Source organism: Notamacropus eugenii, chromosome 4, assembly GCF_028372415.1.
Source record: "Notamacropus eugenii isolate mMacEug1 chromosome 4, mMacEug1.pri_v2, whole genome shotgun sequence".
In the NCBI taxonomy this organism is placed as follows: Eukaryota; Metazoa; Chordata; class Mammalia; order Diprotodontia; family Macropodidae; genus Notamacropus; species Notamacropus eugenii.
Window position 1 is genome coordinate 277,120,111 of NC_092875.1, and position 24,898 is coordinate 277,145,008.

Sequence of the window (24,898 nt, forward strand, 5' to 3'; positions counted from 1 at the left end):
AAATACAGCAATCCTCACTTGGCAGTTTTCTAATTGGGCAATAATGTTCATTTTCCCTTCTTTTTAATTGTGAATTTCTAAATTCTATCACAGAGCTACCAAATCTTGATTTCTGTCATGCTTTTTCATTAAAACATACATATTTTTCTTATATATTTATATTTGTTACTATATGGAATGGGTAGCATTTATACAGTATTAAGAAAAATCCTTGCAACTTCCCTTGAGGAAAAAATTCCCTTATTGTGGATTCTGACTTCCTTTGAGGAGAAAAACTCAACATGGTCCATATAGACTAGAACTTGGAGAGACTTTGGAGCTCTCTAAATCCCCTAGATTCAAAGATTTTTCTATTAAAATCTGACATAAATCATTGAATTTTAAGTCATCATTTTGCAGAATTCGTGCTTTTCCTTCTTTTTTGTGTAATTCTCAAGCTCAGAGGATCTCTTACAAGACCTTTACTTATGATGCTCCATAGAGCCTCCTTTTGTATATCCAACTGCACCTGCATGTCTTTAGCATGGGAATGATCTCTTGAATTATCCCTTAAATCTCTTCTCCAATACAGACTTTCTGGACTGATATTGGTGTTGTTGGAGGAAGGGTGTGAAAGATTTCTTATCCAAACCAAACTACAATGGACTAACAGTTACTTGTAAGTATGGCAATTGAGTGCTTTGGCAATTATTCAAAATAAATGAACCAGAAAGTTCCAGAAAAAACCAGACAAGTTTTCTGGTTCAGTAGGGAAAACTCTAATGAAAGATACAAAGTAGGTAGGACACCAAGGACAGCAGATTGTCAGTGTGCTCTTGGTCTTACAGGTTAACATCAAAGTCCAAATCATCATTCTATTCTTGACATATTATGAAATATCATCTTTGGTTGAATATGATGAAAAAATTGGAAATTATTAAAATGTGGCTGTTCTGAGGGTGGCAAAACTAAAGATGACATCAAAAGTTACCAGAGATTCAAATTTTTATTCAAATGTATACAAAAGAGGAGGATGTAGTTGAGATCAGGAAGGATGAATAAATACATTAAAATATTCCTTCCTGTAAAATTTAGCAAAAAAAGTGGAAGGCTGTGTCAACTAGTTATAGAGGTAAACCATTAGTAACTTCCAGCTCTCCCTTCCACACTTCCCCCTCCCCCATAGCATCACTGTAATGAATGATGTAATGTGTAACTTTCTCACAAAGGAAAAGGTTTAATAATAATCTGAACTTTTTAAAGAGAGCTTGTGACCACTAGAAATGTTGAATCACCTAGCCTTTGACCTTTTTATCTAACAGAGGAAGACATTTAACTGTATTTTCCCTCAAGCTTTAAAAAGTTCCTTTTTCCTTTTGGTGGAGACAAACACATAAGGAACGGAAAACAGATGATGATGTTAAATTAAATGACTTCTTAAGGATGAAAATATATGATGTTCTTATGAAAAATTGAGCATATTTATATTAATTACATTTCAGACTGAAATTCCATGTAATTCCAAACCATATAACAATTAGTTTGGTGAATTCCTATCATCATTGTCATTTCAAAAAGTTATTACGTGCCCACTGTGCTTATTCTACTATATTTAGGGTGCTAATAGTCCTCTTTGACCTTTTAGTAACATTTTACAGTACTGACCACCCTGTCCTGTTGCTAAAGCAACTCCATATTTTCTGCAGTTCCTCTGTATTAATTACCCTTGACCCTGTTTGTGTTGTAATCCTCACCCTGTCTACCACTTTACTTGTCCTGTTTATTAGGGTAGGGTTACAAGAGATAGCTAACCTGAAGAAGAGCCTTTCCTGTTACTAACTCCAGCAAGAGTCTTGTCCAGTCTAGGGATACCACATCCCTTATTCCTATCCTGCAAGCCCTGTCCAATTTTGAGGTACCCATACCCAATTCACCTCCTGCCAAAATTGAAACCTACATGAGTTTCGTCCTTTTGTTCCTTAAGGGAGTCTCTGCCCATAGGGATGGGGCTCCCTTGTGAGTGAATTCAATAAATCTACCCCCTTTTCTCACATTACCCACTTGCTAATGTCATCATTCTTTGACTAGCCATAGAGTGTTCTGGGAAATATGGCTCAGAGGATTCCTTCTGTCAAAATATTCAATTCCAAATTCATCTCAAACTTCACTGGAAATGAAGACCTAGGGTAATTTCTCCTAGACTATTTCTCTGGATCCAGAGCATTTATAAATGTTTGGAGAGGTTTGGTTGAAAGAATTGAGAATGTTTGGTGTATATAAGACTTCACAGGGACATAAGTGCCATCTTTGGATAATTGAAAATCTATTGTGTGGAAGAGGGATTAGACTTATTTTTCTTGATCCCCAAAAGCAGAAGAACTAGTATAGATGTTTGATTAGGAGAGTCTGGAAAATTTATTCAAGTTAAAAGACATGCCCTTTCCTTTGGACTTTGATTATATCATCACGGCAAGGAAGGGAGTATGGGTTCTGAAGACTATATCATCATGGTCCTGAGTTCTTCCATGATGGAAAGGCTTTGGGTAAGGTCTTGGAAATAAATAAAAGGAAATAAGAGGTGGGGAGGTGGAGATAAATCTGGCCATAGTAGCTTCAGAGTCTTGGGCAATGATCAGAGAATCAAATTTTGAGACAGAAAACTCCCAACTGTATCCTATTCACTACAATTCTAAGGCAAGAGACTTCAGTGATTCTCCAGCATCCCTCATCTGCAAAAACCATAAGAGACAGATGGCACAGCACCTAATTGTATACCACTGTAGCTGTGAGTTCTGAAGTAACTGTTCCTCTCCCAAGATTCTGGGAAGCTCTTTGGAGATATAGAACAAATGGGATTATAATTCTCCTGTACTCTTTTGCAAGTGGGGAGAGTGAAGAATGACTATGTGATTTATTTCTTATCTACAAGTCTTTCATATCTTATATGCTTTTGCTACTGGTTGTGTGCATTTTTTGAATGGTCTGATAATACTTTTACTGAAAGAGGCCATGATTTGCATGAATGGTTAGCCAAAACAGTTAAGCCAAACCCATGAATTGCAAAGGAATTGTGTGGGACTTATGCTTTATAAAAGATTTATCCTTCGGGACAATCAGATTTCTATTTAAATGAAGAGGTAAAAGGAATAGTGGATGAAAAGATGAAGGATTTAGGGGAAGTTTGTTGAGAATGTAGTTGTGACACTAACAAGTATAGTGGAATGGGCCAGGAGATTGGCAGACCAAATCAGCTTCAAAACTTAGGGCAATGAGATGCTATAGCACTAAGGAGGATAGACATAGGTGCTACCATTTGTGTGAGAGAGTCCTTTCATTGCTCTAGGGGTTAGCTGGGGAAGGGAACACATTATTGCAATTCTTTGGTGGGGAGAGTGGAGGGAATCTGGTGAAACCAGAAAATAGACTTAGTGAGAAAAGGTCACAGAATTCTAGGAAGTCACTAGTGAGAAAAAAATGTTTTGCATATTGCCAATGTTATTTTGTATACTGCATTTCATGAGTTTTTCATGGTTACTGTGTTAGGAAAAGTACATATTATCAGAACTGATGTTTTGTTATAAGGAATTGTATGAAGAAAAATATATTTTCAGCAATCTCTAGTGAAAGATTACAGTTTATAGTGGTTACAGGAACCTAATCCCCTATTTTCCATAGGTTCCATGTATCAATATTCATTTTTTTTTACTTTTGCACAATTTTCTAGGAACTCTACCCTTGCAAAAGCTGAGAACTGATTTTACAATGTAAATAAAAAAACATAAAGATGGCACCTCACACCCATCAACTTAGCAAAGTTGACAAAAAAACGAAAATGACAAATGCTGATAAGGCTGTGGGAATATAGTTACATTAGGGCATTGTTGGTGGAACTGTGAAATGGTTTGGCCATTCTGGAAAGCAGTTTGGAATTATGCCCCCAAAGCTATTAAGCTGTGTATATCCCTTGATCCAGTGATACTGCTATGAGGTCCATGCTCCAAAGGGATCAGGAAAAGACCTATATGTACAAAATATTTATAGCAACTCCTTTTGTGATGGCAAAGAATAGGAAAACAAGGGGGTGTCTGTCATTTGGAGAATGAGTGAACAAGTTATGCCATATGCATGCAATGTAATGCTATTGTATTGTAAGAAACAGTGAAAGTGATGGTTTTACAAAACTTTGACCTGGGATGACTTGTACGAACCTCACAAAGTAAAGTGAGCAGGGGCATTTATGCAATAACAATAATGCTATAAAGACAAGAAAGATCTAAATCTTTCAACACCGATCAACACAATGGAACCAACCATAATTCCAGAGGATTCATGATGAAACATGCTATCTACCTTGAGAAAGAGAGCCAATGGTCTCAGGGTGCAGATTGAAGCATTACAAATGCCAGAATTTGTTTTGGTTGATGATACATATTTCTAACTGACTTTATTTTTCTTGCTTTCTCAAAGGTTGGGGAAGGGAAGGGGAATACATTAAGGCAAGAGAATAAATCTATTGCATCTATTGAAAGACAGGCAATGGGCTAAGTGCTTTACAATGTTATCTCATTTGATCCTCAAAACAACTTTGAGAGACAGGTGCTGTTATTATCCTCATTTTACAGATAAGAAAACTGAGGCAAGTAGAGGTTAAATGACTTGCCCAAGGTCACAAAGCCAGTAAGTGTCAGAGGCCAGATTGGAGCTCATTTTCCTGACTCCAAGACCAGCTGTGCCACCTAGCCATCTAGCCAATGTGATATTAACAATAATAGCTATCATGTATATAAGATGGGAGGGAGAAAATTTGGGATCTAAATAAAATTGAATTGAAAAATACAAAATAACATAGTGGATAGAGACACCCTGGAAGCCAGAAATATCTGAGTTTGTTTCTCCTCTGACACATACTAACTAATCCCGTACAAGTCCCTTAAACTTGATGTTCTAGGTGACTCTCTAAGCCTACCTATTACAGAAAAGCTGCTAACCTTTATTGGTAGACAGATTTTTCTTGCTTGGGACTACCCATACCAGTGAACTGAGGGCAATCCCTATCCCTATCCAATTGTTAATATTACATGTTAGTGATCATGATAACAAATGAGCTCAAAATGCCTCAAGAATAAAATAGTGCTTTATGAATATTGATTTAATCATCTTGGCAAGACTCCTTATTAGTTTCACTTTATGAGTTAAGAAACAAAAGTACATAGAGTTACAGTGACTTTTCTGTAATGTTTGCATGATTCATCGAAGACTTTGAAAATTAAATTTAACTCTGGTTCAGTGAACATAAAAGTAATATCCTAGTTTATGTGTGTAGGGATTTCACCCAGAAGGAACCCATCAAGGTTAATTCCTTGTATGCCAGATTTACAAAGTCAAAGTATGAAGCCTTTGTCTAGACGTTAAAGATGTCACTCTATATACAAAGTATAAACATTCCTATTAATATCAACTGTGACACTTTGTTCCAGCATTGAAGATATTTCTTTGATGGAGTGTGAAATCTTACCCTGAGTGCTGGTTAGCCATCCTCTACCACAATTAGGATTATTAAATGCCAGTTTCACAGCAACTAAGATATACCTTTGGTCTAGATCTTTGAAAAGGGGAGAAAGAAAGAGTCCAAACTGACAGACACAGAGAGGGAAATACACAGAGGCTTGAACTAGATTCCCCTAGAGGGGAAGACTATATATCTGGGAAACATGTGGCCACAGAAATAGATGGTGGCACCCATAGATGAAGAGGAATTTCTGGATGTAAAACAGATAAACACTTGAGGGGTGCTAGCATAGGTTCACTCTTAATTTGGTTAGACAGGAAAGACACTAAGAAAGGGTTAATAATCTTACTTTATTCTAGTCTAGTTTTCTCAGAAGAGGATTGCTGATAATAGGAGCACAAACTTCTACACCCTTCCAATCACTCTCCCTAATCACCCTTCTCTTGGGGGGCGGTGGGAAGGGGGAGGCAACTAACCCTACCTCTTGATGGGATCAATCAAGATAGACACAACTTGTGTATCCCCTATATCCCCTCAATAGGGGAAGCTTCAATGGGGGTCAGCTGAGGCAAACACAGATTCCCCCCAAGCCTTGACAGGGGCCAATCAAGGGCTGTACAGCATTCCAGCTTGTGCACTCAACCCTCAGGTACTCCCCAAGCCTCAATGGGGGCTAGTTGAGGCACACGCAGCATTTGTGCATTCAATCCTAAGGGTTCTTCATTCACTGTCAAGTGACCACCTGTTTTATAGACCAACAGACAAAGAATGTATATTGCCAGGAATGGCCTCACAAGTTTGCATCATCTCATTCCTGTACCTCACTGTGCAGTTGCAGTGGATGTCTATATTATTTATCATTATATAATGCTGCACAAGCATGGTGGAGATGTTTTGAACCATAGCTGTGGGAACTCATATCTAGTACTTGAGAACAGGAGATTGTTATGGCTATGGATCCTGAGAAAATGAACTCTGAGAAATAATAACAAAAATTCACTTTACACACACTAAAATCCACCTTACTTGCACTAAAATTCACCTTACATACACTGGGCCAAGCAGAGGAGTTCCAGAATCAAGTAGGAGTTAAGAGTCAAGAAACAGCAAGGGAAAGAGCAAATCTGAACTTCCACAAGTACTGTGATTTATGTGGACTGGGAATTTCTTAATGGGATTTGACTCTAATAATCCTCAAGTTTTTCCTCTGGCAGGATGACCTGAACTTCAATACTATAAATCTGGACTCCAGAGGACCTTTAAAGAGCTAGAGCTCATTAGAAGGTGAACTTCCACATAAAAATTTTTATCTGGGATGGTGCTAATAAGAGCAAAAACCTTTCCTTATTCAGGTTTGGTGATCACTTTTTATTTGCATCATTGAAAGAGTATTATTGTCAGTGAACATTCCTTATGATATGACTTTTTATTTATAGGTCAAGTATCATATTGTAGAATATGATGTGAAATGTTGGCCTAAGCTAATGACTTGTTCTTAATGAACTCATGTTGGTTCATAGAGATTGTCTAGGATATTATTGCCTTAAGGCTAGTAAAGAAGCAGGTGTAGCCTCAACCTGATGAAAGCACATGATTTCACAATAGAAACTCTTTTTTAAATGTAACTTTTATTTTATTTTTTTGTCAGTTAGCGATTTTCTTTCTTTTCTATTTAATAATATTTTATTTTTTTCCAATTCACATGAAAGGACAGTTTTCTACATTCATTTTTGAAAGATTTTGGGTTCTAAGTGTGTGGGTAAGAGACCACTGACTCAAATAAAAATCAGAGACTTCTCAAGGTAGAAGCAAAGCAGCAAGATTTTATTACAATCTCACAAGAAAGGGCATCTCCTTTCTGATAAGTAATCAGGAGAGTGAGGCAATTAGAGAAGCCAAAAATAGAGATTATATAGCCCTAACACAGATTCCCCCCCCCCCCCACTGGCCTTTTTCTCCCATTGGCTGGGAGGCAGGCTCACAATCTAAACACGACAGTCTACCCTGTGAAAAACCATTGAATACCCATCATGTTGATGTAGAGGTTGATGTGGCAACCCAAGGAGGGGTTTGTTATGCTGGTATGGCAACTCAAGGGGTCAAGGGGGGGGTTGTGATGGCAACCCAAGGGGAGTTGTGTTATGTTGATGCGGCATATGATTTCTGGGAAACTGAAACTTAGGCCTAACCATCTACTAAAAGCCTTTTGTTAAGCACTGAGAAGTCTTCACTAACTTCATTCCATTCATAAGTTTTTCTCCCTCCCTCTCTTTCTTCTCTCTCCCTTCCCCAAAACAGCAAACAATATGATATAGGTTGTACATGTGCAATCATGTAAATATTTCCATAATAGTCATGTTGTGAAAGAATAGAAGAAAAGGAAAAAAAACATAAAAAACAAAGAAAGTGAAAATAGTAAGCATAAATTTTCAAGACAAAAAAGGAAACAATTCTGAAGAGGAAGAACAGGAGTGCTGCCAAAAAGACAACTTAGATTTTTAAAGGCAAGTGCATTAGATGGAATCCATGGCAGAAAATGGAGGATGATCAAATAGCCAAATTATGTAAGAGTAATGTAAATACCACAAAAGCTCAGAATGAGGTAAGGTTTACTAGGAATTCAAACAACAAGAACAGATTTTGTAAACTATATTGTGGAAAAGAGGGTATATTGGAGGAATAAGTAGTTCTACTGTTCAGAGTGGGTAAGGGACAGAGACAGAGTGGAACTGTTCAAAATCTTATTTTGCTTTTGTTTTTTATGTTGAGGAAAATGATCATTGAACTAGGAAGGGCAGAAGAAAAATGACAAATAGGGAGTTGGAACACAAGATAAATATGGAGATAATAAGAGAGAAATTGATCCTTTTGATAAGTACATGTGACCAGGTACAGATAAACTTAGACTATGGTAGTGAAAGAAATGCTTCATGTGACTGCTGAACCATTATTGGTGATCTAGGAAAGATAGTGGAGAACAGGAGAGGTACCTTGTGAACACAAGAGCTTGAGAGTTCCTTGGAGGCACTATGGGAAGTGCCCCTTTACAGCTACTATAGTGCTTCTTAGAGGAACAGATGAACTCTGATAGCAAGAGCTTACCAGAAGACTTTCTGGAAAAATGGACTTTAAGGAAGTTGTTTAGAAGTTGTTCAGGCAGAAGTGAGGTCAAGGTAAAATGCCTATTCAACAGTCCCACTAAATGCTTCATGTTTTAATGTTTCAACCTCCTAGGAGAGCATGATGCTAGTTATAACTTACTACTTCACATGCTGTTAATGTGTACTTGTGAGTCTTTTGTATTTTAAGCATGTGTGTGAAAGTACATTTCATTTGCCTGCTCTCCAATGTACACTGAATACTTTTTTACTCTGTTTTTTGTACCCTAGACATGAGTCAAAAATAAGCTTTAGATGATTCTCTCCAGGGCTCCAGTAGGGGTATGAAGAGCCAGAGAGTCTGAGATGAGTCTGGCTTTTCAGTGTAGGAGCCAGACTCATTCAAGACTGAATCCAGTTCAAGCACATGGGTCCACAGGTAGAGACCCCATTAAAATAAGGGTCCCCACTTCCCTGGATCTAGCAGCAGTCTTCTGTTGTTACATAGGAATGATCTATATCTATAAAGGGTGCATACTGGATGGATATATGAGCATAGAGAAGGCAGATATTCACAGATGATTTTCTATAGCGGACTATGTCTTCAAAGCCACTCAACTGATTAAAATGTGCAAAGAATATAAGGTTCCACTACATTTATTTTGTGTTGATTTTTTTAAAAAAGCATTTGACACAGGAGAGCAAAACACAACATTAAAACTTTTTGTCCAAGAAAGTATTTCCAACATGTACTTAAAACTCACATCATAGAGAGTTGCAACTATAAAGAAAATGTACAATGATAGATTATTAACATCAATCACAGCAGAAAACAGGAAGACATATACCAAAGATGCTCACCGGTGTTCCTACAAAAGATGTCCTGTGCAGAGTCCCACAAAAGGCTCATGTTGGGCTTCAGTGCACTGGAGTACTTTAGCACTGATGACTTGCTTGCCAGGAGTGGCATAAAAGAAATGGATAACTGGAAAAGGTGAACGAGTGAAAAGTGAGGGAGAAGAGTTGATTTGACTACCTCACTGATACCCCTAGCATGTGTTTTTTTCTTTTTTTTTGTAATTTATTTTTATAATGAATTTAACAAACACTAAATAATAGGCATTTTCAGAGACTCTATAGACAAAGATAATTCTTCACGAAAATGCAGATCTATATTAAGTCCAGCTTCATTTTCTTCTTAAAGATGATATAACAATGTTGGCGGCACCGTAGAAACGAGTATCTACTTCAAAGGCAGCACAACATAATGAAGTATTGAAATATAAACAAATAAATGATCTAGCATTACACAAACACACACACATGTGCATGAACACATGGGCACACGTGATAGTAAGAGAGTATCTTCAGCAGGGATAACAGTGCCACTCCAGAGGTAGCCAAACAATCTAAGATCAAAGGGTCACAAAATAAGTTACCATTTTTATCAAATTACGTTCAGTTTCTGAATATAGGTCTGTATCAGTAAGGACCCCGGCATACACAGGAGGGCTGCTGCACAGGTTCTTAGATCTGCTTTTCTAAAAGGAAAGCAACTTTTGAGGGGTTGACACTCACTTTAATCAAGCATATATATCATTCACTTAGTTCAGGGGCAAAGTCAGCATCCTGAACTTCAGAGAAAATATAAAGAAATAAAAATCAATAGACAGGGCTTCCAACTATCTGACTGTAAGCAATACAGACGTCACAGATTAACAGACAGATCCAGCTGTCTGAGCATACTTACATAGTTACCAGAGAGAAGCACCAACATCTGGGTTTTCAAAGTGGGGGGGACTCCCTAGTGGTTGCCCAGAGTCTCATCTGGCCAAACACTTCCAATAAGTAAGCCCCAAAGTTAAACCTCACTTCAGAGTATTTATAAACTTTTCAGAGTCAGAGGGCATCACAACCCTTGAGAACCAGTGCCTCTTTATAAATTAAGGAAAGGTGTGGGTCTCCCCTAATCAAGTTTCTCTTAATGGGCAGGCCCATCAATGGGTGGGGAAGATCTTTAACTCTCATTGGCATTACAAGATCACAGCTGAAAAATGCTATTCCTTATGTATGCATATGTATGTATGTATACACATACAAATGATATATATTTTGAAATAACTGATTATAGAAGGCTACACCTCAATTTTCTAAAGGCAACATTTTCAGGGGGAGGTAAATCCAGCCTATATTTTATCAATACCATAATCCAAATGTGTTTTTTCACATACCCTTGATTTCACAGAATTATTTATCTCAGAATTTCTTTTTAAAAATTTACTACTTGTCCATTTAGACTATACACTCAGTTTTTAAAAAAAATGCTTTGTATGCAACTTTTCAGTAAATTACTCATCATCTAAAGTGAGAAACAGTTCGTATATGTGGAAATAAGTATGTTGCATGCTAGTCAGCTGAGTAGTGGTTTTGCTGTCTTACAAGGAATTGTTCATAATGCTATATGAAATTGCACATAGAGAAAAATAATTTTTTAAGACATTGTTATCATGCGGAGAGACTGTGGTTGATTTGTCATGTGGCTGGCATTAAAAGAAGGAAGGAGTTACATAATCTTACAGATCAAATGACCCGCAAATAATTAACTTTTTAGTAGTTTATTCAAATGAAGACAGAAACCTACAGAACAACAGTCAAAATTGTGTTATAGAATTAGTATTTCAGGTACTTTGCAAATAAAAAAATGAAAATCTTAATTCTCAAAACTGTAAATAAATGTGTAACACAGTGGAGCTTTTATAAAGAGGAATATTTACTTCACTAACATACATACTCTCTGCCTCTCCCATCATGGAGATGCATAATTCCTCCTCCCTCCATACTACCTCAGTCTCTGGGGACAGGAAGGTGATTAGGTTTATAGTTTGGATCCAGTTCCCTTAGAACAAAGTCTCAGGTCAATGTCCAAACGCTTCACTTGGGCTCCAGTCCAAGGTACCCTGGGTTCTGTGGCTTCCCTTTACTGGAGTGGGGGGGTGTAGTGTACAGTTGCACTATCCTACCTGCAATCCTGGCTCCAAGGTGGTTATGGCTTGAACTCCTGGTCCTCTGGGGATCACTTCTAGCACCTGAAACTAGAGACAAACAACAGAGAAGAGAAACAAACACCCTTAGATCCATGTCTTAGAGCCAGAGTAAAAGAGGAAGTGTAGGGGCAAACATCCAGGCTAGGAGTAGCAGCTAGGAGCATAGACAAAAGATGGGAGAGGGAGGAGTAAGAGAGAGAGGACAGAGAGAGACAGAGAGAGACAGAGACAGAGAGAGACAAAGAGACAGAGAGAGAGAGGGAGAGAGACAGAGAGAGAGACAGAGAGACAGAGAGAGAGGAAGAGAGACAGAGCGAGACAGAGAGACAGAGAGAGAGACAGATAGACAGACAGACAGAGAGAAAGAAAGAGAGAGAGGGAGAGACAGAGACAGAGATACACAGAGAGAGAGACAGAGAGAGACAAAGAGAGAGACAGACAGACAGACAAAGAGAGACACAGAGGGAGACACAGAGGGAGAGAAATAGAGAGCCAGAGGAGGCTACCCCACTTATGTGGCAGGGGACCCCATGAGCTCCATGAGCTTCATGTCAGACAAGCCAGGCATGTTCAAAAGCCCACAAACATTGCAAATGTTTATGAGAATTATTCATGTAATGAGTGTGAAGAGGGAAACCCTTTGATCGGTTAGACTAGGGTACTACCTGTAGAGCTAGGCAGGTGCTCTGTTTCTTTTCTGTGGCCATGTACTCTAGCCTGTTTCTGAAGGACATAAGCTTAATTGAGAAACTGTAGCAACACTTGATTGGTCACCAATGATGGGGATTGAGTGAAAGTCGATTGTCAGGAGCAGGAGGAGTTGTATATTTGGTGGATTTTAAGAGGAACTGAGAAGAAATAACTCATGATCTTTTATGGATATGGGAATCTTCCAGTGCTTGCCCTCTCTTGGATTGCCAGCAAGGGGAAGGTGAAGAAGTTCTATCTTCGTCCTAGCCCAACGGCAATGATGACTGCTATCATATGGCAACAACAACATGGTGTTTGCCTATGTGAGCCTGAGTCCTTAACTACTTTTTACTTTTTGTTTTTCCCCTGAGCATAAAATATATCACTAAACCTGAGATATGGACATTTCTAGCCCTTGCTATAAACTCATGAAGTAAAAATGCTGAGAATTATTCAGCTGAGTGATAGCTGACCACTGGGAGGTGATTACCATCGTTACATCTCAGAAGAGAAGAAGTACCACTACCAAGAAGTACCACTACTACAGAAATGCATAAAAAACCCAAGCTATACCTTGGATGGCCAGGAAATTTGTTGTAAGCAGCTCATACCGTGCAGGTTTGATATGCAAACAGAATGTGGGTTTCAGCAGTTTCACAAAATTGTCTTTACCTCTGGGAAGAGAGTAATGTAAGAGACAGGATATTATTTTATGTTTCTGCATTTGTTGATGTGTACTTGCGAGTCTTTTGTGTTTTAAGCACTTTCAGTGATGGTAGAAATAAAAAAAAAATCTTCTCAGTAGGTTTCTACATATTCATAAAATATTCAAAATTTATACTGGTAGAGCCCTCATAGTATAGTACTTCCTCTGGTCTGCTCCCTCAAATAGCAATCGCGAGCTGAGATCACTGAGGAATAACTACCCCAAGTACAACATTTTAAGGGTCCTCACTAGTAGCTTTATGCCTTATAAGCCTCTCCTGAAGTATTCTTCTTCTTAGCTACCTAGAGCACACAATGAGCAGATAATAAAGGAATTGCCCCAGCTCACATAGCTAAGTACAGTAGCAATAAAATGTCCTCCACAAGCTGGGGCATACTCTCCCATAAATATATACTGCATCAGTGCATAAACTTTACAAATAGAATGGAACACAAATAGGGAACCCAAGTGACCAATGCAATCAATACTTCTGGTGCTACAGATTTCCAGTGTCTTCTCAGAACTTCCTGGAGTTGTTGTCCCTCCAGGAGCACAGTATCACTTTTTGGATGAGTTTCCCTTCTGGGCCCCTTAAGCTTTGGGTGATACTCAATAGATCTGATATTTTGCTGTAGTCTCCACTGTCTCTGCCTTTGGACTCAGCCGTAATCGTGGACTAAAGTACAGGTATGCAGTTTGGGGCAGAACTGGAATCCATACTGTAAGATTCACTGAAGCCATCTCCTAAGTAGGATCCTGTCTCCAGCTGCCATATAACTCCTGTTGTTGACTACCATGGACCCTATACTTCCTGACACTGCTAAGTGCTTCTACTTCAAGATGCCATTGTCAACCACGTGGGTGGGGGTGATTCTTTCCTTTCTTTGTGGCACTCTCCAAGATGTACAAGGGAAAATGTAAAGAATGAAAATCTCAAAAGCTGAGTGCTTTCTCCATAACCAACTCTCTTTTGTTCTTGATCCATCTGTTTGCTAGACAGCAGGCTTGGCTCTTGCGCCTCAGGTCCTTCCTGTTTGCCCAAGTCAAAGAGTAGACTACATAACCTTGGGCGAATCACTTACCTTTTCTCAGCCTCATTTTCCTCACCTGAAAAGTGGGAATATAACAGCACTTACTTTACATAAAGGGTTGGGAGAATCAGATGAGTAGGAAGTGCTTTGTAACCCTAAAAGGACTACACAGATGCTAGCTCCTATTCTCGTTACTCTTATTGTTATGCAGAGGAAAGGGCACGCTTATCTTTCCCAAACTTTAACCTAGTTCCCTGTACAAATGGGCTGTTCAGAGTCTGAAGAGGGCACCTCACTACCAGCAGCCAAGTGCCTGACAAGGCTGTGCCCTTTCACGCCTTCCAAGCCATCACTTCCTCCTTACATTCTAAAGTCTCCAAGTAGATGGGGAGCAGAGGCAGAAGTCAATTGTCCTGGGGTTCCTTGACCAACTCCTTTGCTACATTCATATTTTACCTATAATAAAATTATAAGTTGCTTAACATACAGCCGCAATTTGCATTTAGCAGCTAATTAATGATTAGTACTCAGACTTGGGTCCCCTATTACAGAGGGGCTCTGGGGATCCGGGCAATAAGAAGACAGTAAGTGGGGGAAGGGGGGTGTACTCAGACATCTTGATGAATTCGGTTCGGGAGCCTTCCTTAAGCCAAGGCACTGTGCTGAGAGCTGGGTACACAAAGGCAAAGGACGGCCCTCACCCTCAAGGAGCTTACGGGGAGACGAACGTGGACAAGGCACACCACAGCCAGGACCAAGGAGACCTAACTAAGAGGAAGAAAGCACCGGGATAAAGGGGGTTCAGGAAGGCTTCCTGCAGGAGGAAGCCGGAGAGAGGTGGTCAGGGCAGAGACAGGAGATTCCGGAATCCGGGGCGTCGGGAGCGCTTCCTGCGGAGGGGGCGAGTTTAGTTGGGAGGTCAGTGGTCGGATCAATCAACATTCATGACGCGCCCGCTGTGTGCCGGGCGCCTCCAAGGTAAGGATGGAGAAAGCGGAAAGCGGGGAGTCTCCGTCCCCAGGGGGTCGCGGATGGTTTTCCGCCTCCTGCAGGGGCTGAAGGACGCGAGCCAGCGAAACGAGCAGAGGGGACAGTGGCTCTATGCCAAACCACATCCCCTTCCCCCTCTCCCAGCCTCTCAGGCTTAGCCCCGCCCCAAGGTTGTCTTGGCAACCCCGAGGGCGGGGGAGAGTGACCGAGGAGAGTGTCACCTGACCTGGATGTCGGAGAGTGGTCTGCGCAGGCGGGGGGCGGGGCTTAGGGTGGGTGACGTAACTCCCCCGCTGACTGATTGCTCGGTTCCCGGACTTCTCCCTTCCCTGAGGATCGGGAAAACCGTTGCTGGGAAAAGCAGTTGAGACCCGTTGGAGGAGACAGCGGACGACGCTCAGGTGGGCGGCAGGCTTTAGGGGGGGCGGAATGGCAAGGTGACCCCCCCGTCCCGGGCTCGGTGGGTTTGGGGGCGAGGATGGGAAGCCGTAGGACTCACCCCTTGGGGCTGTGAACCCCCGGGGCGGGGCGGAAGCTGCGCTGGGGCTTCATCCGCCCCCCCCCCCAGGAGCCGCGATCCGAATGGGCCCCCGCCCGGGGCTCGGGCTTGGGGGGGGGGGCGCGGAAAGCCGCCGCCCCCGGGGCAGAACCAAGGGGGGGAAGGGCGTGGGCCTCGGGGCACCTCCTCCCGAACCCCCGTTACCTGCGAGAGGCTCAGGAACGGGGGAGAAGCACCCCAAAGAAGCCGGGCTGCGGGCTCGCTCCCCGCCTCTTGGTGGGGCGCCTGGGGCCTGGAGGGGGTGGGGGGCTTGTTGGTTCCGTGGGCGCAGCTTCGGCTGGGGACGTGGAGATGACCCAAGCCTTGGCTCGCCGCACAGACCTTGACTTGGGAGAAGGTGGATCCGGTGGAGGGCACTGCCGGGTGTGGGCGCGGACAGCCCAGAGCCCTCGGCCCTGGGCCCCGGAGCCTGCCTTCCTGACCCGGAGGGCCGGGGGCCGAGAGCCGAGAGTGGTTGTTGACAGTCTTTAGCAGGCGCTTAATAAATGCTGATTGAAGTGTAGAGGGGACTCTTACAACACGGGCTTTTCATTTCAACCGAAATGACAGAGTTTTGACAGGAAATTCCAAGGCTATTTCAAAAGTCTATGTTTCTGGGGCGTATTTTGTGCCAAATTGTAATTTCTATTAATATCTGCGGCTGGCCTCTAGTTGAGGGAAAAGAATACTAGTGACTTATAAAGGGAAAAGTTTTAAATGAATGACCACTCATGGTAGTTATTAGCACAGTTTCTGGCACATAATAGGCACTTAATACAGTGTTAGTTCATTTGACATGTCTTTTTATAGGCTGCAGTTCTGCCTCAAGTATATTTTATAAAGATTGGGTAGTAGCCCTACCCACTGGGTTTAGGGTTTCCTGTTACGCTATATGCAGAAGATGTAGAGAAGATCTTAGTTGTCTAGTCGTTTCATTTTTTTTCTCATCCTAGCTTGGGACTAAAAATGTAGAAAGATAAAAATTGTAACTTCATAGTTTGTTGGTTATCACCAATGAACTCTTAGAGAGCCTGGTAGCCCTACAAGACATTTGAGCTAAATAGTACAAAAGTAAGCAGTATAAAAATTTTAAAAAATTCATCAAGCTTTTCATAAAGATTATTCGGTAACCATAAAATTGTAACCTAAACTAGATTTTGGCTGTTAATTTCTGGTCTTTTTTTTTTCCAAGATACTGGTAGGAATGGTAGTATACCGTACTCCCCAACCAGAATGGGAAAAATCTAATAATAGTAGATAGTTACTGTAGTTAATAAACTATCTCCTTAGAGTTGACTTATCCTCCAGATTTTTGACAGAATTAGGTAGGTGAAATCTATTTTTATCCTTTGGCACTATGTAACCATAAGAAAGTCAATTTAAGTCATTTCTCTGGGCCTCAGTTTTCTTTATCTGTAAACACAAATAGCTGCCATTTCTCTTGTGATCTAGAGTTTGCAAAGCTCTTTACATTCTCACTAAGGTTTTTCTGTTTTGTCCATCTTAAAGAGTATGCTTAAGAAAAACATGAATATCATTTGGGTGCTAGGTTGAAGCAAAAGAAATACTCAAAGGGAATATTAATTGAGACATGAATATATGAACTTACCTCTTGGAACAAGAGTCTGAAATGAACAGGACCAGAGATCTTGATCTTGAACTTTAGAGCTCATCCTGATACAACCCCTTCATTTTACAGATGAGACAGATACAGAGAAGTAGGTTAAGTCTCTTGACTTAACGAAGATCACTAGTGAGCTGGATGAGAAAACAGATGAGGAAATGGAGATGAAGTGATTTGCCCTGATCACAGAGCTAATAACTACTAGCACTGCAAAGTCTAGCACTATTTCTACTATACTCTATTGTCTTTTCATAGTCTAGTTTAGATATGTGGAACATGGAATTTGTTTTTTAAAAAATTACCTTTATGGAACATTAATTCAATTATATGTATATCATAGTTTTCTATTGCCCTTTAGGAAGTATTTATTTTTTCAAAGTTATAGACAAATGAATAGGAAAATGTTTTTTGAGTATGGTAGGAGAACCTTTGGCTTTGGGGTCAGAAGACTGTCACATAGTACCTATGTGACTGGGGGCAAGCCAATTAACCTGCCTGTGATTTACTTTCCCACATTTATGAAAGGAAAGGATTGAACTAGATATTTTCTGAGGTTATTTCCAGCAATATGATCCTATTCTTTCTCATCACTTGTTCCAAGAAGGAAGGTCATTATTCCCTCCTATCCTCCCCCTTTAGTATATCTTTTGTTCCAAGGTCGCACAAAGCTTTCATAATGATGTTTTTATCACGTGAATATATGCTGACATTTAAGATTTGTTGGATATTTCTGGAAATATTTTTTCTGATGGTTGCTTTTAGGCCAGTGGATCATTTGTTAGGTGTCAGGGGTAAACCAGTTTAATTCTAGGTAAGTGGAGAGAGAATATCCCAAGAAAGGAGTGGGTCTGTCTTCTATTCTTGGCATGTTTGTAAAGGTAAAATCTGGTTTAAATGAATGTCAGAGGAATCAAAACCTAGAACATAAATATTAAAAATAACAGTGAGTCAGATAAATGCAAATGGGAAGACATGTTACAAAAGGGAAACTATCCGAGGAAGGTCTCTCGGATTGATAGGTAGGGAGGTTCATTTAATTACTTTTAAAATGTTTTGAATTTTTTGTGATTTTTTGTGTTCATTTTGCCACAGCTGCTTCCCATGAATTCCTCCATATATATAGCTCCCCACCTGATCGTAACATAGAAACAGTCAAGTAAAACAAACCAATACAATCCCTATGTAGCAGTACTCACCATAGTCTACTACTTCTTCACCAGGATGAGAGTATGCTTCATCATCAGTTTCTTGAAATTAAGACTGGACATTGTTTTTCATTTAATTTCAACATTTTTAATGTTACATGAAAGATACTCTCAGGTGATGGTAATATAAAAATAAATATGAAAAAGATCCTTTAATTGCTGAGTGAAGAAGAGAAAAGCACACAAAAAACATACAAGGGAGAACATGCAAAGGCCAGGTTCAAGCAAAGTACAATGAAAAATTCATATAAGTAGGGAAAATGGGGGCTAGGTACCAAAGAAATCTTTATGGAGAATACATCATCAAGTTGGACCTCCAAGGAAAGGGAAGAACTTTAATAGACAAATGGAGGGGAGAGTCCATTCAAGGCATGAAGAGGTACCGTGATCAGATACTAATACAGATAGAGGATGTAGTATTGTACTTTTTGCTGAATCACACCGAATAAGGACAGACTTGAGATGTGAAGTAATTTGAAAAGCAGGTTGGAACAAGAATCTGGAGGGCTTTGAATGCCAAAATCAATAGTTTATACTTTGTATAGTTAATAGGGAGCAATTGAGTTTTTAGTAAAGGAGTCATGTGATCAGAGATGTTTCTAAGGAAGATTACTTTGTCCATATGAAGGAAGAAACAGAGAAGCTAGAGTGGAGGCAGGAAGAAGAGTTGAATACATTTTTATAATAGTGGGACTAGGGTGATTATGCTGACCTTGGAAAGAAGAGGGCATATGTGAGATATTGTATAGCAGAATATGTAAATAGCATAGAAAAGTGGAATTTCACTGAAAACAGTAGGGAAAGATAAGGAAACTCATCTGAAAACTAGTAACAGAAAGGGAAAAATGACACCGAGCTGGTTTCCCAGCTTTGATTCTGCAGACTTCTAGCTTCCAGGAACAATGACCGGAAGCTCAAAGTAAAGCTGGGGAAGTGCCCTCATAGCATAGTAGAGGAAAGATGCCTAAGCCAATTTCTTTCCCATTAATCTTTAGTCAGAGGGGAACAAGAAGTCTGAGCCAGAAATTTTCTTGTCATGCTTGTATATTATAATTTTTTTTGTATTATGATTATTTGGGCTTCCTGCTTTACCCTTAAGGGCAGATTCAGTTCAGTTCAATTCAATAAACATTAAGTGCCTACCCTGTGCCAGGGGTGTGTGGGGTGTTCAGGGAAAACTAACACTTCTTATGAGGGCTGCTCATCCACCTTTGGTGTTCCCCTTCACCCAAGTCTCACCTGTGGCTCCAAGAAGCTGTAGAGTGTGTGCATCAGCCACACCCTGCTAAAAAAGGTCTCAGTAGATTGGCTAAACCAGGTTGAGAGTAACTGACAGTCCTCAGACTCAGGCCTCGGTGAGTTATGGAAAAATCTACCCCCAAGCATGTGAACACTGCCCCTGTGGAATGAGCAGGTGAGAACAATTTATTCCAAGGCCATGAAGGCAGCTGATGCAGGTCAAGTGTGGAGCCCTTAGAGCTTGGTCAGACACTGAAGACATCAAGGTCGTCCACTGCATCCCCATTGCCAGTAGTCCTGACATTTGTCTTGCCCCTGGTCTTCAGTGACCTGAAGAGAGAGTAAGCCTAATGACTTTGTACACCTCTACCTCACTTAAATCTAGTTAATGGGCAAGGCCAAACATGACTCCAGGATGTCATTGGACTTCTTTGAAGCATGAACAACAATAACATCAAAAACTATGTGTCAGGCACTGTGCTAAACCCTGGGGGTACAAAAAAGAAAAAAGACTGTGTTTGTGCTCAAGGAAATTTACAATCTTACAGTCTAATGGGGGAAAAGACTATAAAAGGAAGCTGAAAAAGGGGGGTCCCTGGCTGGGAGCTTGTTACTCTGTGGAGTCAAACCAGAGACATTGATGGAAAATGGAGAGTTACCTGGATAGTTCAGAGACTCTGGATTTTATCTTATTTTAAAATTTGAATCTGCAGCACTTAATGTAACCCTGGTCAAGTTGCCTAACCTCTTGAGTGTCCTTAGGCAGCTCTGTAAGATTAGTTGAAGCCCAAGTGCTCATTTGGGTTAGTAGTGGAAGTGTCTCACCCAGCCCCTTACATCAGTGAGATCAAGGCTTGAACCAAAAAAAACCAAACCAAACAAACAAAAAAGACCTCCATAGAAGACAGGTAATGATTGTTCTTTGGTTGAGTGAGAAAATGAATGGAAGGAGTAGAGACCATTGTAATATGGGCTTTCATTTGAAGTGCACTTGATAGTATACAAATTACTGTCCTTACAAAAACCAGGTGTTATAGGTAGTATGAGTAGAAATATCTTTATTTTACAAATAAGAAAACTGAGACCCGAATATGCGAAAGGTATGGCCAGTTTGGAATTAGCACCTCTTTGAACTAGTTTGCACGGTGCTTTCTCTTCTGAGCGTCTATATAAATCAATGTCAGTAAACGTTAAATGCCTAGTATGTCCCAGGTTCTGGGGATAGAAAAAGAGACAAATAGGATCCTTGTCAAGGAGTTCAGAGGCTAATGGGGGAGAGACAAGCAAACAGCTATTACCAGTAAGCTATATACAGGATGAACAGAAAATAATTAAAAGAAGGAAGGAATTAGGATTGAGAGGAGCTGGAAAATTTTGGCTTCCTGTAGGGATTTTAGTTGGGACTTAAAGGAAGCCAGTAGGTGGAATTACGGAAGGAGAGCTTTACTGGCATGGGAGACAGCCAGAGAAAATACCCAGAGCCTAGAGATTGAGTGCTTTGTTCTGTGAACAGCAAGGAGAACACTGTTCTGTTGCTGGGAGAGTATGTGTTGAGGGGAAAGGTGTAAGAAGATTGGGAAGGTTGGAGAGCTATATTATGAAGGGCTTTGAAAACCAAACAGGATTTGTTTTTGATCCTAAGAGACCAAAGGGAGCCACTGTAATTTTTAAAGGAGGGGGCTGACGTGGTCAGAACCATGCTTTAGGCAAGTCACTTTAATGACTGAATGGAGGATGGATTAGAATGGGGAGACTCTTGAGGCAGGCAGAACAACCAGTTTGCATGAGTTGATGAGGGCCTGTACCAGAGAGAGGTGGCAAGTGTTTATGTGAGAGAAGTTGCAAAGGTGAATTCAGCCTGCCTTGCAACAGTGTGGCTACAAAGGGTGAGAGATAGTGAGGAATCCAGGATGACTCCTAGGTTGTGAGTTTGAGGGATAGAAAGATGGTGTCCTTTATAGTAATTTTTGTGTTTCAGTCATTTTAGTCGTATCTGACTCTGTGACATTTGGGCAGAGATACTGGAGTGGTTTGCTGTTTCCTTCTCCAGCTCATTTTACAGATGAGGAAACCAAGGCAAACTGGGTTAAGGGACTTGTCCAGGATCATAGGGCTAGTAAGTGATTTGAACTCATGAAGATGAGTCTTTCTGATTTCAGCCTGGCACTGTGCCACTGGGAAGGTGGTAGTGGGGAAGATTTTAGGAGGAAAGATAATGAATTCCATTTTGAACATATTGAGTTTAAACTTTCTACTGAATATCTAGAGATGATTGAAAGGCAGTTGGATATGTGAGATTGGAGGTCAACCAAGATATTGCGGCAGGATAGGTAGATTTGACAGCTAGATGGCTCAATAGATAGAGCACTGGATCTGGAGTCAGGAAGACCTGAGTTCAAATGTGGCCTCAGATGCTGTGTGTCTGTGTGGTCTGTGCAACACTTAGCCTATGTTTGTTTTAATCCACTGGAGAAGGAAGTAGCAAATGACTCCAGTATCTTTACCAAGAAAACTGCAAGTACAATATGGATCATGAAAACAGAGATGCACATAAAGGAACGGGAAGATTTGAGGAAGATTATAATTAAATCCATGTGAGCTGATGAGATCACCACGTGAAGTAGTATGGAGGGAGAAGAGGACCAAGACAGAACCCAAAACGGTCTGAAAGTTAGCAGTTGGTAGGTGTTTGTTAATTATAATCACTGCTCTAATTAGCTAGTCTGCATTGTAGTAGCTTTGATTGCTGCATTTGACTGCTCTAAGCTTCAACTTTCTTATCTGCAAAATGGCAATCATAATGGTACTTCATTCCCAAAATATTCTTGCCTAAATTTATTCCTGATTTGTTTTAAGAGTTTAATTCTGTTTTGGACCAATTTGGAGTTTTTTGGAATCTTCCAATGATCTCTCAGAGTCCACAAGATAGTCTTTTAAAGTACATGTAGGATGCACAGATTTGGAGAATCTACCCCAAATATTCACACAGACTATCTGTGCCCAACCTGTGGTAGAACATTCCGAGCTCGTATTGATCTGATGAGCCACGGCTGGACACACTGAAATTTCACTTTATCATGGTCATGTCATTTTGGTCCTCTTTTAGAATGAAGGACAACAACCAACCAACCAACCAATATTTAGTCAGTCAATAAGAATTTATCAAACACCTCTTCTATGCCAGGTACTTACTATGCTTTATGATGGAAATAAGACAAAAATGAAAGTCTGCTCCCAAGAGCCTTACATTTTAATGGGGAGCAAAACATGCTTACATAAGTATATGCAAAGTAAATATACAGTGTAGTTAAGGGACTAAGTACTAGCAGTTGTGGATCAAGAAAGATTTCTCCTAGAATATGGTGCTTGTGCTGAGACTTGAATAATTAAATTTATCTTCCTTTATTATATTTATTGGAGGTACTTTGGATTTTTGTTTTGATTTTTTTTCTGTCTTCTTTGGTTCATTGGCTTGTATGATAGGTTTTTATATAGGTTTTCTTGATGAAAATTTTCATTTTGGAGCATTTTCCTAATATTCCCTGTCAATATTTTGGGAATATTCCTTTCCTTTGCCATTCATTGCTGCACAGAACCTGGCCCAGGCTGGGCTGCTGAGTGGCATTTGTCTCTTGTTGTTGGGGAATATCATCTGGCTGGCTAGGGAAACTAGCCCAGTCTAAGTTTCTGCTTCTTGCTGCCGCAGTCTTAATGCTTTACTATTCTAGTGGCCTGGAGCTCTGGGTAGGGATAGGTTCTATCTCTCACTCCTTTCCTTTTTCCTTGGCAGAAGCGATGTTTACTTGCTTCTTGCTTTTTTGGGGTGGGCGATATGACAGTGTTAGAGCAACGCTGCATGATACTTTCCTAGAACTGGAGCCTAGATACATTCTCTGGTGTTATTTATATATGAATTTTTTACCTTGGGTGGGGATGGTAGTGGTAAATAAGAAAGGGAGTATTTCTGTCTTTTTTATGGATTCAGCTGTATGTATATCTGACAGCATAAGTCACACAGCTCCTAAGTGTGTGAAGCCAACTTTGAATTCAGGTCCCTCTGACTCCAGGGTCAGTGTTCTATCCTAACGGCCCCAATTATTCTCATTTTTATCATTTTTGAATGGGTTTGGATGGCAAGATATCTTGCTTATCTTTTGTATTTATTTTGTTGATTCTCACAAGTGGATAAAATATTTTCTTTTTGAAATTGAATAAAGGTATTAGATTATAATGTTATCTTCTGTGGATCCACCAAACAGATCTTAGAATTCTTCAGTTTTACACAAAATATAACATGTACCCTACCTAGCTTAACTACATGGTTTTGATTTCTTCCATAGGTCTTTTATGAAATTCAGAAAGAAACAGCCTTAGAACAAGTTGCTATCCTGCTTTCCTGTTTAATGTTCTACGTAGTATTGGATAGGTTGGCAAAATAACTTTTTTCAATTAAATATGGATTAAATAAATTTGGATGTGATCTCCTTTTCTTATTTTCCCATTTCATGCTGTGTAATGCCCTTGCACCTGGTTTTTATGTTCTTTAATATATTTCCAGGTAATTTGTGTTTATATAGGTAACTGTAGCATGTTGATGAAATTATTTTGGATTAGAGTGTTAGTGATGAAAGAAACCTCATAGATCATCCATCCACTCCAACCCCTTTATTTTGCAGATAAGAAAACTGGTCCAGATTTTGAAATTTACTTGCCTAAGGTCACAGAATATGTTGTTGGTGATGGTGAGCCTTAGACACTATGGATCATTCGCTTAATCTTTATGGGTCTTAGTCAGTCTCTAAGGTTCCATGTGCAAGTGGTAATAGTCTATCATTCTAAATCCAGCACAATATGACATAATTGTATGAGTTTGAGGAGTGCAAAAGTTGATCCTGACCTTTGATTTCATTGGTGTTGGAAATGCCCTCTACCATGCAGGTTAAGAACCATAATGCAATTTATAATATTAGAGAAATGTAAGCAGTTCTTCCAGGGTCACATAGCCAGAATGTGCTAGAAGCAGAACTTGAACTCAGGTCTTGCTGATACCAATACTGTCTACTTATTATGCCACACTGCCTCTCACATATAAATAGTAGGCCTATTACAGTACTCAGGTATTCCATGTACTTAGTTTTAGAGAGCAATAGCAACTTGTATTGTGAATTATATGTTCATATTCTTCCACTGTTTTATCTGCTATTGAATGTAACTGTTGTATTAAATATTTTATTATGGTAACTTT

The 24,898-nt window shown here is 40.1% G+C and overlaps 2 protein-coding genes across 5 annotated transcripts in view; one reads left to right on the forward strand and one right to left on the reverse strand.

Moving 5' to 3' along the window:
• The window catches only part of CYP7A1 (cytochrome P450 family 7 subfamily A member 1), a 49,785-nt gene extending 34,643 nt beyond the window's left edge, over positions 1-15,142 (reverse strand). The window contains exons 1-4 of the mRNA XM_072604646.1: positions 14,759-15,142; positions 14,422-14,513; positions 12,894-12,994; positions 11,607-11,678 (exon numbers count right to left, since the gene is read on the reverse strand). The gene's annotated coding sequence lies outside the window, so the exon portion shown is untranslated. The remainder of the gene's footprint in view (positions 1-11,606; positions 11,679-12,893; positions 12,995-14,421; positions 14,514-14,758) is intronic.
• Positions 15,143-15,224: 82 nt separating this feature from the next.
• SDCBP (syndecan binding protein) overlaps positions 15,225-24,898 on the forward strand; it is a 30,726-nt gene continuing 21,052 nt past the window's right edge. For 2 of the 4 annotated variants that reach the window (XM_072604649.1, XM_072604651.1), the window contains exon 1: positions 15,225-15,448. The gene's annotated coding sequence lies outside the window, so the exon portion shown is untranslated. Of the gene's footprint in view, positions 15,449-22,128; positions 22,335-24,898 lie in introns of all 4 variants that reach the window. The other 2 variants (XM_072604652.1, XM_072604650.1) reach the window with 2 other exon arrangements.